We start from the raw sequence: 12,188 nt of genomic DNA on the forward strand, positions 1-12,188 counted from the left end.
AAGCAGCTGGATAAGGGTGTGTGAGTGTAGATTAAGGATGTGATACCGGGATTAAGGGTATGGGTAATGGAAGCCCCACCCTGGGTATGGGTGGTGTTATGGTTGATACACTGTGTCAACTTGGGGAGTCTAGAGGTTTGGCTAAGCAGCTCAGCCTTTCTGCATCCTGGGGTGGAAAGGACAAGCCCTTACCCTTCTGGGATGTTGTTCATTGTGTCAATTTGAGAAGTTTAGAAGGTGAACTGTGTGACTCAGCAGGGGCCAGGTGCTTACTTTGTATTCATCCTGAGCCTGGGCAAGAGGAGGGCATGCAGAGGGTGTGGGTGTAGAGGACCACCCCCTCCCCACCCCCAGGGCTGGTGGGCTGCATAAAAAAAGAAAATTAAAAAAGGACTGGCTGCTGGTTCTCCAGTCTTTGCCTTCAGCTTGGTCATCTCCTGGCTTCTGGTGCAGACTGTTAGGCTTCCGCCTGGGACTCTTCAGCCTTCTGGTGCGGGCTCTCCGGCCTTCATCATAGATTCTTCAGCATTCCGTGGCAGACCCATCGGCCTTCTGATATGGACTTGCACAGACACTGCAGTGAGCCCCAGGCCTGGGGCCGGGCTCCTCAATCTGCAGCATGCACACACCCTCTGCACGCTTCCTCATCCAGCTCTGTGTCTGACCATTGTAAGCCAAACTTGTAATTTCTTACACATTTGCATATCTTGTGTTATGTGTGTTTCCCTAGTAAACCCTGACTGATACAGGTGGCACCGATTAGGCTTATAGTCTAGATGGAATAAAGGGACAGAAAGAAGGCAAGTTTCGTACTTCCTGCCTGCCCTGCCATGCCACGAATTGTTTCTCCTCTGTGATGCCCCTCTGTCACGACACCCTGCCTCGGAGCGAGCTGACTGGGGACTGAAACCTCTGCAAACTGTGAGCTGAAATAAATTTGTCCTCTTTTAACTTGTGGGTGCAGGTATTTTGTCTCAACAATGAGAAAAGTAAGACAAAGCAACAATAGCAAATTTTATTTCTATCTGGGTGATCTAGAGATAAAGAATCAAAAGTTTATGGCTCAAAACTCAGTGGTTTAAAGGTGCAGTATCAAAGTGAATGGGTTTAGAGTACCAGGCTTCCAAACAAAGTCCAGGTCACTATCCTCAAATGAAGATATTCCAAGTGGTTTCATGATTTGCCCAAGATCATTCACCAAGACAGAGTTACAGCGAGAAATCAGATCTACTCATCCCTCCCTCCCTGCCCTCTCAACTCATTTTGATTTTCTGTGTATGCACATAAGGGGGTGTTTTAAAACTGCTTTTCTTGCAGACCATGTAGCTTTAAAAGTACAGGATGACATTAACTGGTATTTAGTAGTCTAAAACCAATAAGAAATATAGAGACTTCTACCAGTTATGCTAATGCAGATTAAAATAACTTTCAAATGTCAAATATGAATTTAATTTGGAAAAGCAAGACTATGTCAATGAGTATGTGCTCATATTATAGCTGCTTTAACTGTCTGACTATGCAGTGTTGATTTCCCGTTCCGTTTTGGACATTTAGACAGATCCAAGTTGAAGGAGCCATTTAATAACACTGGATTCAGAAAAAATAAAAATAAAACAAGGACAAACCTGTGAATACAAAGCTAGGGAAGCTTGAGTGAAAAGAAGGCTTGGAAGTTCTAAATAAAAGTTCATTTATGTACAAATGTTAACTAAAAGTTTATTTATTTATTTATTTATTTGTACCAGGAATCAAACTCGTGACCTCACACTTGCTGGGCAGGAGCTGTGCCACTGAGCTAAGTTCCACTAAAAGTTTATTTATATAAAAATGTTAACACAGACTGTGTAGGTAGTAGCTAGGGCAATGGTTACCAAAGGAATAGGGAAAGATTTCCTTAGCAATGTAGCATATTCCTTTCAGTTGATAGAATATAACACATAGTTGCACCTGGGTATCCATGAGAGACAGTTCCAGGACCTCAACACCCCCCACCTCCTGCAGATACTTAAATCTCAGATGCTCAAGTCCCTTGTGTATAAAATGCCAGTGTTTGCATGCAACCTATGTTCATCCTTCTGTATACTTTCAATGACCTCTACACCACTCATAACACCTAGTACAATGCAAATACTATGTGAATAGTTGTTATATGGCATTATGTAGAGAATAATGATGAAAACATAGTTTTGTCCACATTCAGAACAGGAGCAAAATTTTTGAGCCACATTTTGTTGAATCCAAGGGTGTGTACAAGGCATGGATATGGAGGGGTGTTTATTAAATATTAACGTTCTTAAGAGATGTGGTAAACTGACTTCAAAGGCCACATTCTCCCACTCCTCCTGTATTCCCATTCTTTGCAGTGCGTCTTTGCAGTCAGTTTATTGCATCCCGTCCTCCTCCCCTGAGTCTGGGAGCCCGGTGGCTCGCTTTGGCCCCTAGAATGTGGTATAAGTGGTACTGCGATAGTGCCAAGTTCTCAAGAGGTCTTGCACATCCACAGGCTCGCCGTGAGAACAAGGCTGGGTTAGCCTACCCAGTGATGGGCAGTCACAAAAGGAGAGACAGGGCCTCCCAGAGCAGAGTCCTTACATGACCTGCCAGTTGGCTGCGGATGAATGGGCGAGCCCCGCCAAAGTCAGCTGAGGCCAGAGAACCGGGCCAGTAGGCTGCAGACCTAGGCGGGGAAATATACATGTGTATTTTCCCTAAAAACATGATCTACATTGTAAAAAGGCAGCGATGTAGTGAAAAATGGGCTGCCGTTTTTACTGTGGCAGGACGCTACCTGCTCAGAGAGACTAATGTAAGGTGCTTGCAAAACAGTGACATGAAGGGTCCAAGGTAGAATATTCCTGAAACCCGCAGCAACTAATTCTCTGTCTAACCATTTCTGTTAAGAAGTTTCTTTACCCTTGGCTAAAGTGGGAAATTATGCTGCAAATCTATGTGTTCTCTTTCTACTAGTCAAGAATTTGCTTGGAGTTGTATAACATCCAAGTTTATTTAAATCTCAGAGCCCTGTGAGGGTCTGTGTCTCTATCTGCATGACCCTAGAGAATAGACTTTGCGGTGCTTGAGAGCTGGGAAGAAAAGCAGGAAATGGTGAGTAGCGGGGCTTTTACACAGGGGCACCACATGCGTTTGGTGACTGATTGGCACAGAGGGCAATGAAGGCCCGTCAGGATGGAGCTGGTGTGAGGGGTACTGGGGGGACGCTATCTCCCAGTTCTGAGGCCTGAAGACAGTCAGCTCCTGTACGTGAGTGCAGTGGGCCAGGTGTAAGGAAATGGCTTTAGTATGATGAAAACCCGCACTGGCTAACTGCCGCCCTGGGTCAGGCTGCAGCCTAGAGCAACCCGGGCCGGGAGGCCCTGAGGGGACTAGGTTTTGTCTAAAGGGGCGGCAGCTGCTCCACTCAGGCAGACTTACTGCCATAGTCTTCATTTTTTTTCCTCTCTTCAAGCTGAAATCCAGATTTTATTAAACTTGAAGTGTATGTTGATATTTAATTTACATAATATTTTTCAAAATCCTGCACCCATCAAATAAGACACATCTACAGGCCATGTTTATACCATCAGCCATAGGCGTCTAAGTTTCCAGCACCACGAAGACCACATGTATTGTGGCCAAGCTGCTGTCTCCTCTTGCTGGCACGGGGCAGAAGGCGAACTGGCAGCTCCTCTAGCTCCCCTTCAAGTTCTCTAGGTCTTAGGCCAGGTGTGTGTGCATCTCCACCGTGAAGCTGGCGGCTTATCCCAGAGACACCAGCGTCCCTGATGTTGGAAGGATGAGAGACAGGTATTGGTTCTGTCGAGCTCTGCCAGGTTTTAATTTGTTCCTAGAGGCTACACTCATATTTTCTCCTCATCACTTCATATACTTTCTTTTCTTTACTGATATTAGGTTTAACAGCAGCTGCAGAAGAAATAGCCTCAATGCCTGATTAACCAGTTTCAGCAACTGTGTAAGTCTGTGAATACATCCCTTGCTCTGCGTCCCTCGGCTGTTCTGCTCAAACCTAGTGATGCAGAACTGGTTGCTCTTCTATTACAGGTGAGGAATCTGGAATCCAGACAGCTGCAATAATGCAAAGCCCTAGCGTTCCTAAGTGACAACCTCGAGAATTGAGTCAGGTCTCCCCTCCTGTCTGTATTGTTTATCCTCTCTCCCCTCACATTTAAACAGGCAGATTCTCACATTTGTGTAATCTTTAAAACAGCTGTTTCACAAAATGTTTTCCCTTCATATTTGAGTAGCAGCTTGGTCCTGTAAATCTCCCTCCGCCACAGTTCTGTAATCTTCTCTTGGCCCCCTGAAGAGTGTATTAGCCACACCTGTACCATTCATATTTTAAGGTCCCGAGGAGGAGTAGTTGGTTCTCAAAAGCCATGTAATTTTCTGGGTCTGTCTAGGAACAAGGAAAGAAAAACGCTTTAAAGTTCCATTGCATATAGACCTTGTGCTGGGCACTAATGCACAGATAATCCAAACAAGAGTAAAAAAGAAGATGTAGTTTCCTTCAGGTGAATTTTCCCCCGGTGACGGCTGATATATAGAGAGCTGTTATGGGCTAACTGTGTTCCCTTTCCCCTCAAAAAAAGTTCCTTTTGAAGTTGTAAACCCCAGTACCTCAAAATGTGACCGTATTTGGAGATAGTGTCTTCATAGAGGTTATTACATTAAAATGAAGTCATTAGGGTGAGCTTTAATCCAGTATGACTGCTGTCCTTATAAAACCGTGAAACTTGAGCCCAGACATGTATAAAGAGAAGACAACGTAAAGACAGGGAAAATGTAGCCATTTATAAGCTGAGAAGAGATGCCTGGAAGAAATCCTCCCCTTTTGGCTTTCAGAAGGAACCAATCCTGCTGACATTTTCATCTCAGACTTCCAGAATCCATAACTGTGACAAGAATTGATTTGTTGTTCAAACAGTAGAGTGTGTGTGCTTTGTTATAGCAGCCCTAGCAACCTAATACAAAATCCCAGATCAAAATTCAACTCTGAGTGTATAAAGTATAATTCTTTTAACTAATCATAATAAGGAATAGGACAAATAAACTAAGGGCTACCTGTTATTGAGGAGAAAAGTACAGAGGAAAGAGAAGTTTTTAGACAATGAAGTAGTAGTTATAGAATTATAATTGCTTTAAAGAAGGGTTGTACAGCTGTACCACCCTGAATATGCCTGATCCCATCTGTCTTAAAGAAAGGAAGGACTTTCTATTAGTAGTACTGCTACCAATTTACATACATTGAGTACTTACAACACAACTTGGGCTAAGTTGTGCTACATTGTGCTAAGTATTTCACAAATATTAATTCAGCCTGGGATAACTGGAATAATAATTGGAAACCCTGTGAATAATAATTGGAAAATTAGTCTGTTCATTTTACTGATAAGGAAACCGAGCCTCAGAGAAAAGTAATGTGCTCATGTTTATGGCAAGAGCCAAATCCAGGCGTAATGTGTGTCGGTCTCTGATCTCAGAGCCTGTGCTCTGGGCTACTCCTCCAGTTTGGCTTTATCTCAGCACGACGCCGAGCATTCACAGTTGCCACCCTTCCCGGTCCAGCCACTGGCTTGGACAGGGCAGAATGGTTGTGCCGGTGCTGGGTGATTTGCTGATGGGTGCTATGACACACCTCCATTCTGCCATCGTGAAACAAGTTGGCAGCTAGTATTGATTTTTCCATGATTGTTTTGCCTGCCATTTTTGTAGAATTTGAATTTTGGGTGAAGATTCAGGTCACAGAGTATACAGGGACCCACTGGTGGAAGAATTACTTTGATTGAACCATTCAAGTCACCGAGCCAACCATTTATTAAGAATGGAAAAAGTGGGGCTGGGGATTTAGCTCAGCGGCACAGCGCCTGCCCAGCGAGCGCAAGGTCGTGAGTTCGATTCCTGGTACCAGAAAAAAACAAAAACAAAAACAAAAACAAAAAAAGAATGGGAAAAGCATTTTAAAAACAGGAAATTTATCCAGTTAACAGAGCCAGTTGATTCAACTGTAGAATTTAAATTCATAGCACTTGCTTAGACTAGCCAGTATTCAAATTTTAAATAATTTGTTTTTGGAAGGCTTTATGAAACTCTCCACTGTTACAATGTATGCCATCTGGGATTTAGCATTTATAAAACGTACAGTTAAGAGATGCCAAGACAGTCCTCATGCAAGCCAGATGGTACAATAACAACTCTGTCTTTATTTTTCTAGCGGAAAGACAGGGCTTTGAATGGCTTGAAACTTATGTGACTAAATTAAGCCCAATCAATGCTTCAGGGACATGACAGTTTTAATAATCAACTTATTCTCCTAAATATTTTCATCGATGTTTTCACTTAGAGAAGAAAAACCAAAAGTATAGACAATAGCTCCTTTTCATTGCTTCATGTCTGCATTCTTCCACAGTGTTTCCGAGGAAAACAACACCAATGACCTTTAATACAGGAAAGAAAGTTTCTTTATTTTAAGCATGAAGTATGTGATTAAATCAGAAGCAAAGATGTTGGTTGAAACCTCTTATGAATCAGAAAAACCCACATCAAATAGGCCGTACAGTTTTATTACTGTGCTAAAGGACAAAAATACATATGTAAGTTAGCATTTTCGGGGTAATACATCTAACGTGTCTTTACCTTAATAAGTTTCTCGTGAATCCAAGTTCAGCACATACAGCGGGATGTTAATGATGCCTTGGTCTGCCCTAGCCTGGTTCCTATAAGAGTTCTGGAACCTCTTCTCATTTCCTTTATTTTTTGTTGTCTTTATTTTCATTAAAATTCATAATAAAATCCTTATTAAATGAAGTAATCTTGTGAAATGTAATGTTCCGCTCAGATGTTTCTTTTCCCTTTTCTGTAAGAATGTGCTTCCCCACCACAGAAGTGAATTTCTTCTGTAACTAGACGTGAATAACTTTAAAGACCAAAAACAGTCTGCTTTGAAAACTAGATCTCTTGGGGTGCATGGGCCAATCTCATTACCAAAAATACGTGTTTCTGGGCCATACGAGCTATTGAACTTCTTTCCCAATTAGCAGTGAATAGTTTTACGAACAATGAAAGAGACTTTCAGTTTGTACTTTGCTAATTTTGGTTTTTCTTGGAGCACCAATTACCACAAATCTTTGTTTCTTATTCCTGATCCTCTCTTCTTTCTTGTTGTGGTAAGAGGGGTTGAACCCAAGGCCCTTGTACTGAGCTACATCCCCCAACCCTTTTGACATTTTTTATTTTGAGGCAGGCTCGTGGTAAATTGAGATCTTTCTGTAACAGCCTCCCAGAGTGCTGGGATTCCAGACGTGCACCACCATGCCCAGCTCTTTGCTTTTTCTTTTCCTCTCCCTGAGAAAATGAGTATCCAGAACTCTGTTTTATAGATGGTTACAGCCCTAGGTAAATTCTTCATTCAAATGCTGCTTCCTCTTGGGCAGGACTAGACTCCATGGTAGGCGGAACACCCACTTAGCTCACCTGTTGTCAGGAAACAGCTGTTGTGTCGGGTGATGCTACAAAATTACAAGCATAGCTATGAGAAGTTGACGAGGTCATTGCTCTGTAGGGAAGAGGGAAGCCACTGGTAGGAAATTCCACATACTGGTCCTTGGAGCCTATTAACCACATTTTCCCTGGGTTGTTGGCAAAAGGACATGCTGTCTGGGCAGAAGGGCCTCTCAAAGTGGGATAGTTAGATATTCTGGGGTGTCAGATAATGGGTTGAGCTTTTAAAATTTCAGGAAAACAACGGACAAAATAAGACCTAATCCTCTGATTTTAAGTGACAGAGAGGAGGACACATAAGTAATTGGCAGAACACTTCTGTGGGTTGTACTACCGCTGCAGGTGTTTAAAGAGGTGGGGGGCAGCTTGTGGCTCCAGTAAGGTTGATGAGGGATGTGACTGGGGTCAGTGCTGCTCAAGTCTGATTCTCAGACCATCTGCCATATGTGTGGCAAATGTTCTCACTTTTCAAGAGTCCAGCAGCACCTGGTTGGAATAGACTGAAATGTACCAGAAAGATAGAACAGTCAAAACACAGACTCCACCATTGCCCCACAATTACTAGGACATTGCAATTAGTGAGAATTAGTGTCTACATTACATGCAAAGCTGTGTTAACTCTTTCCATTAACTTCTGCCCACACAATTTCCTACTAATTCTGTTTCCCATTAATTTTGAAGCCCTAAACAACACTGTCTGAGATACAACATGCTCCTCCCCCACTTCTCTCTTTTTCCTTCTCTCTCCTCTGCCCCATCCCTCCCTCCTCATCCCCCTTGTCTTGGTTACTTTTCTCTCATTGCTGAGACAAAATACCTGACACCCAAAATGAAGGAAGGAAAGGTTTATTTAGCTCACAGTTTGTGGAGGTTTCAGGCTCCAAGGCAGAGGGGCACATGGCACAGCGCAACAGTTCATGGCAGCAGAACAGCAAAGCAGCCAGAGCAAATGGGAGGAATGGCGGCAAGCAGCCTCTTTCCCTCCCTTACATTGTAAACAGGCTACCCCCACCTAAGGGGCGTGTAGCTCTCACATAATCTCCATGCCCTCCTCTTCCACAGGCTCAGGATGTATACAAAGCAAGCACCCTGGCTCCCTGCTGAGTCACTTGGCCGAGCCTCTAGACTCCCCAGGTTGATGCAATGTATCAACCATAACACCCCTAAGCCACAATCACACTAGTTTCTAGTTTGTAAAACTATATAGTGTGTAAGGAATTTTATCTTATTTCTTTTTTATTACCATAAAGTTAATTGATGATAATATTATGATCATTAACTACCTCCTCCAGCTTTACCCACAGGGAAATGGAGACTTTGTCAGCCAGCTTTCCCATCAGTGGGACAAAATACCAGACACCTGCAAGGTAAAGGAGAAGGTTTTCTCTGCTCACAGTTTTGGTGGATTCAGTCCATGGATCGTCGGCTCCCAGCAGCACGGTGGAAGAAAGCTGTTCACTTCGTGGCAGCCGGGAACCAGAGAGAGAAGGGAGGAGCCAGGGACAAAAATATTCCCTTCCCGGTCACGCCTCCAGCGACCTGCCCTTTTGACCAGGCCACCTCCCAACACGATCTTTGGGGGAACATTTTAGATCTAAACCACGACGGCACAAGCAAATGGAATGATTTGCCCCAGATGTGATGGCCCCGAGTTTTCTAGCCCTAGTTCTTTCTCAGCCTCACTCTGAAGGGATGAGGCAGAGAGGATCTTCAAGTTCAGAAGGATTCATTTCTGCTGCTCTTTCTGCTCCCCAACCACTTTTGTCCGAAGGACGTTTTCCCAAGGAAATGCCAGTGGGTGCCATGATCTTTACCATTTAAAAAACGTTCAGATGTTTTACTGTTTCACAGGAGAGTTCAGTCCAAGTCATGAGGACTACTTAGGCCAGGAAACCCTTCCTATCCTTCCTTTTCCTCCTCATTTTCATCTCCAAATTTCTTCTTTATAATTGTTGCCTTCCTTGTCCTTCCTTCTGTCCTCCTGCACCCCCTTTCTCACTGTCCTTAGCATCATCTTCTGATAGCACACACCTCCATGGATGGGCACATGAATTACTATAAGTAACTCATCTTTGAGAAGCCCTCTCCTAGCTATATATATTTTTCTCTCATACTGCACTATTTAACAGAGTTGTTTCTAGATTGAAAAGCCCATACCAAAATTAACTGAGGAGCAATCATATTTTTATCTCAAAGTATCCACAGTCTTGTTTGACTACATTACTCTCTGGGCTAAAAATAAAATTTGTTTCTCTTCTTATAGGTACGTAATACTGCCTTCAGGCTACCTCTACTGCTGTTCACATAGAAACCAAAAAAAAAAGGAATGGTGACCCTGGGAGCTAATTTTTATTGTGAGAACCCTGCAGATGAAAGCTATATACTTTATCAAGTGGGCAAATAATGTACTGTATCTTGGACAAAAAGATAAAAGGAAGAAACAGTTACTGACTTTAAAATTCAGCTCACATCATTTTAGTGGACAACTATCCAAACATATCAAAATTTTGTAACAATGTTGGAAATAATCTACTGTGGATTAAGGAAAAGTAAAGGTGTAATACAAAATGGTATGTATTTGATGAAAATGGTGTAAGATATATCACAAGAGAGTGTATGTGTGTTTAATTGTATAAGACTGATGAGTTTTAATTTTCCTACCAGGTCTTCAGCAAACATGCAGGTTTGAAACCTATTCTTTAATATTTGTTGAGACCTGCACTGGTTCTATATAGTGTTCAAGTTTTGTAAACATTTTCTGTGTGCTTGAAAAGAACATGCATATTCTATTGGGTGTAAGTCTGTATATTAATTATTAGATCAAGTTTGTTAATTGTGTTCAAATCTTTTATAACTTTACTATATTTAATATAATACTTGTCATTAAGAAAGTAAATTGAATGCTTAGATTTTCCAAATACTGATTTAAAGTGATCAGGTATGGAATGTCAATGATCTTCCCATTGGTAATTCAAAGTTACCATTTGAAGATCAAACAATGATTATTGAGGAAAGACAGCACAAACATCCAAATACAAAAAATCTTTGTAACCTGTTGTTTTCAATTATTTGAAGAGTAGCCATTGGGCCTTCCTTTAGGGTAGTTCTGTTGGGTATGCTCAGAGGTTTTAGCTGGTGGTATACTAAATTCTCCAATTTCCAGGTATGTAGGTAACGCACTAAAAGTGTCTTAGCCATTTGCTGGACACCAGTTTGAGAGAAAAACATTTTTAACAGCTCAAACTGCCCTCCACCCCATATCCTTGCATACGTAGTGAGCTAGAGTAATCCTAGCCTAGGAACACACCTGTTTCCAAATATTTTATAAAGGACTTGTATCTAGAATGTATAAGTAACTCTTATAATGCACTAGTGAGATGACAACCCAAAGAAAAAAATGGGAAAAAGATTTGAATAGAAGGTGTAAGAATGACTGATGAGCTCATGAAAGGCATTCATTAGGCAAATGCAAATTGAAGCCATCATGTGCCTTTTCATACCCAGTATGACAGCAGTAAACAAAAGGACAACAAGGTCTGTCGAGGATGTGAAGAAGTTGGAACCCTCTACACTGCTGGTAGCAGGACAAAATGGTACAACCAGTCTGGGAAATAACTTAGCAATTTCCTTTTATATATGCTATATTTTATTTGTAATATAAGATATAACATAATTAACATAGTAATCAAAGATATTTATGGGGTACAGTGTGAAACTTTAATACTTGTGTACAAGTGTAATGATTAAATCAGAGTAATTGATGTATCTACCGCTTTGGTCATTTATCATTTGTATTGGGAACATTCAAGATCCTTTCTACTAGCTATTTTGAAATGTGTAATTGTGAATCATAGTTATTCTACTATGCTATAGAACATTAGAAGTTCATTTGGGCAGCTTCTTACATCTAAAAATAATTTACCGTATAACCCAGCAATTCCCCTCTAGAGTAAATACACAGAGATATGAAAATATACCAGTATGTCTACACAGAGACTTCCTGTGACTTTTCATAGCAATATTACTCATAATGGAGAAACAACCAAAATGTCCATCCACTGCTGAATGGATAAAGAACATTTGGTGCATTAACATGGTGAAGTATTATTTACCAATGAAAAGGATGAAGTTCCAGATTTATACTTTGAAAAATGTTGGACCCAAAATACTATATATTGTATAATTCCCTTTATATGAAGTGCTATTAAAAGCAAATCTACATAGAAACAAAACATATTAGAGCTTTGTAGAGCTGGAAGTAGGACTAATAGTTGATTACAATTGAACATGAAGGAAATGTTTAGTGTGATAGGAATACTTTAAAATTAGATTATGGTAGAGCTGGGCATAATGGTGCATGCCTATAAAGCCAACACTTGGAAGGCTGAGGCAGGAGGATTGCTGCTAGTTTGAGGCCAGCCTGGGCTACAAAGTGAGTTCAAGGCCAGCCTGACCTGCATAGTGAAACCCTGTCTCAAAAAGAAAAAAAAAAAAAAAAAAAAAAAATTAGATTATGGTAATGGCTACACAACTCTGTCAACTTACTAAAAATCATTGAATTTGAATGATTTTTAAATGAATGAAATGGGTAAAGTGAATGGGGAAATTTTAAGGAGTATAAAGTATACATCTTGATAAAGTTGTTTATAAGACCTCACCAGTGATCTAGAATA

This window comes from Chinchilla lanigera, unplaced genomic scaffold (genome assembly GCF_000276665.1).
Source record: "Chinchilla lanigera isolate Chin_1 unplaced genomic scaffold, ChiLan1.0 scaffold00092, whole genome shotgun sequence".
NCBI lineage: Eukaryota > Metazoa > Chordata > Mammalia > Rodentia > Chinchillidae > Chinchilla > Chinchilla lanigera.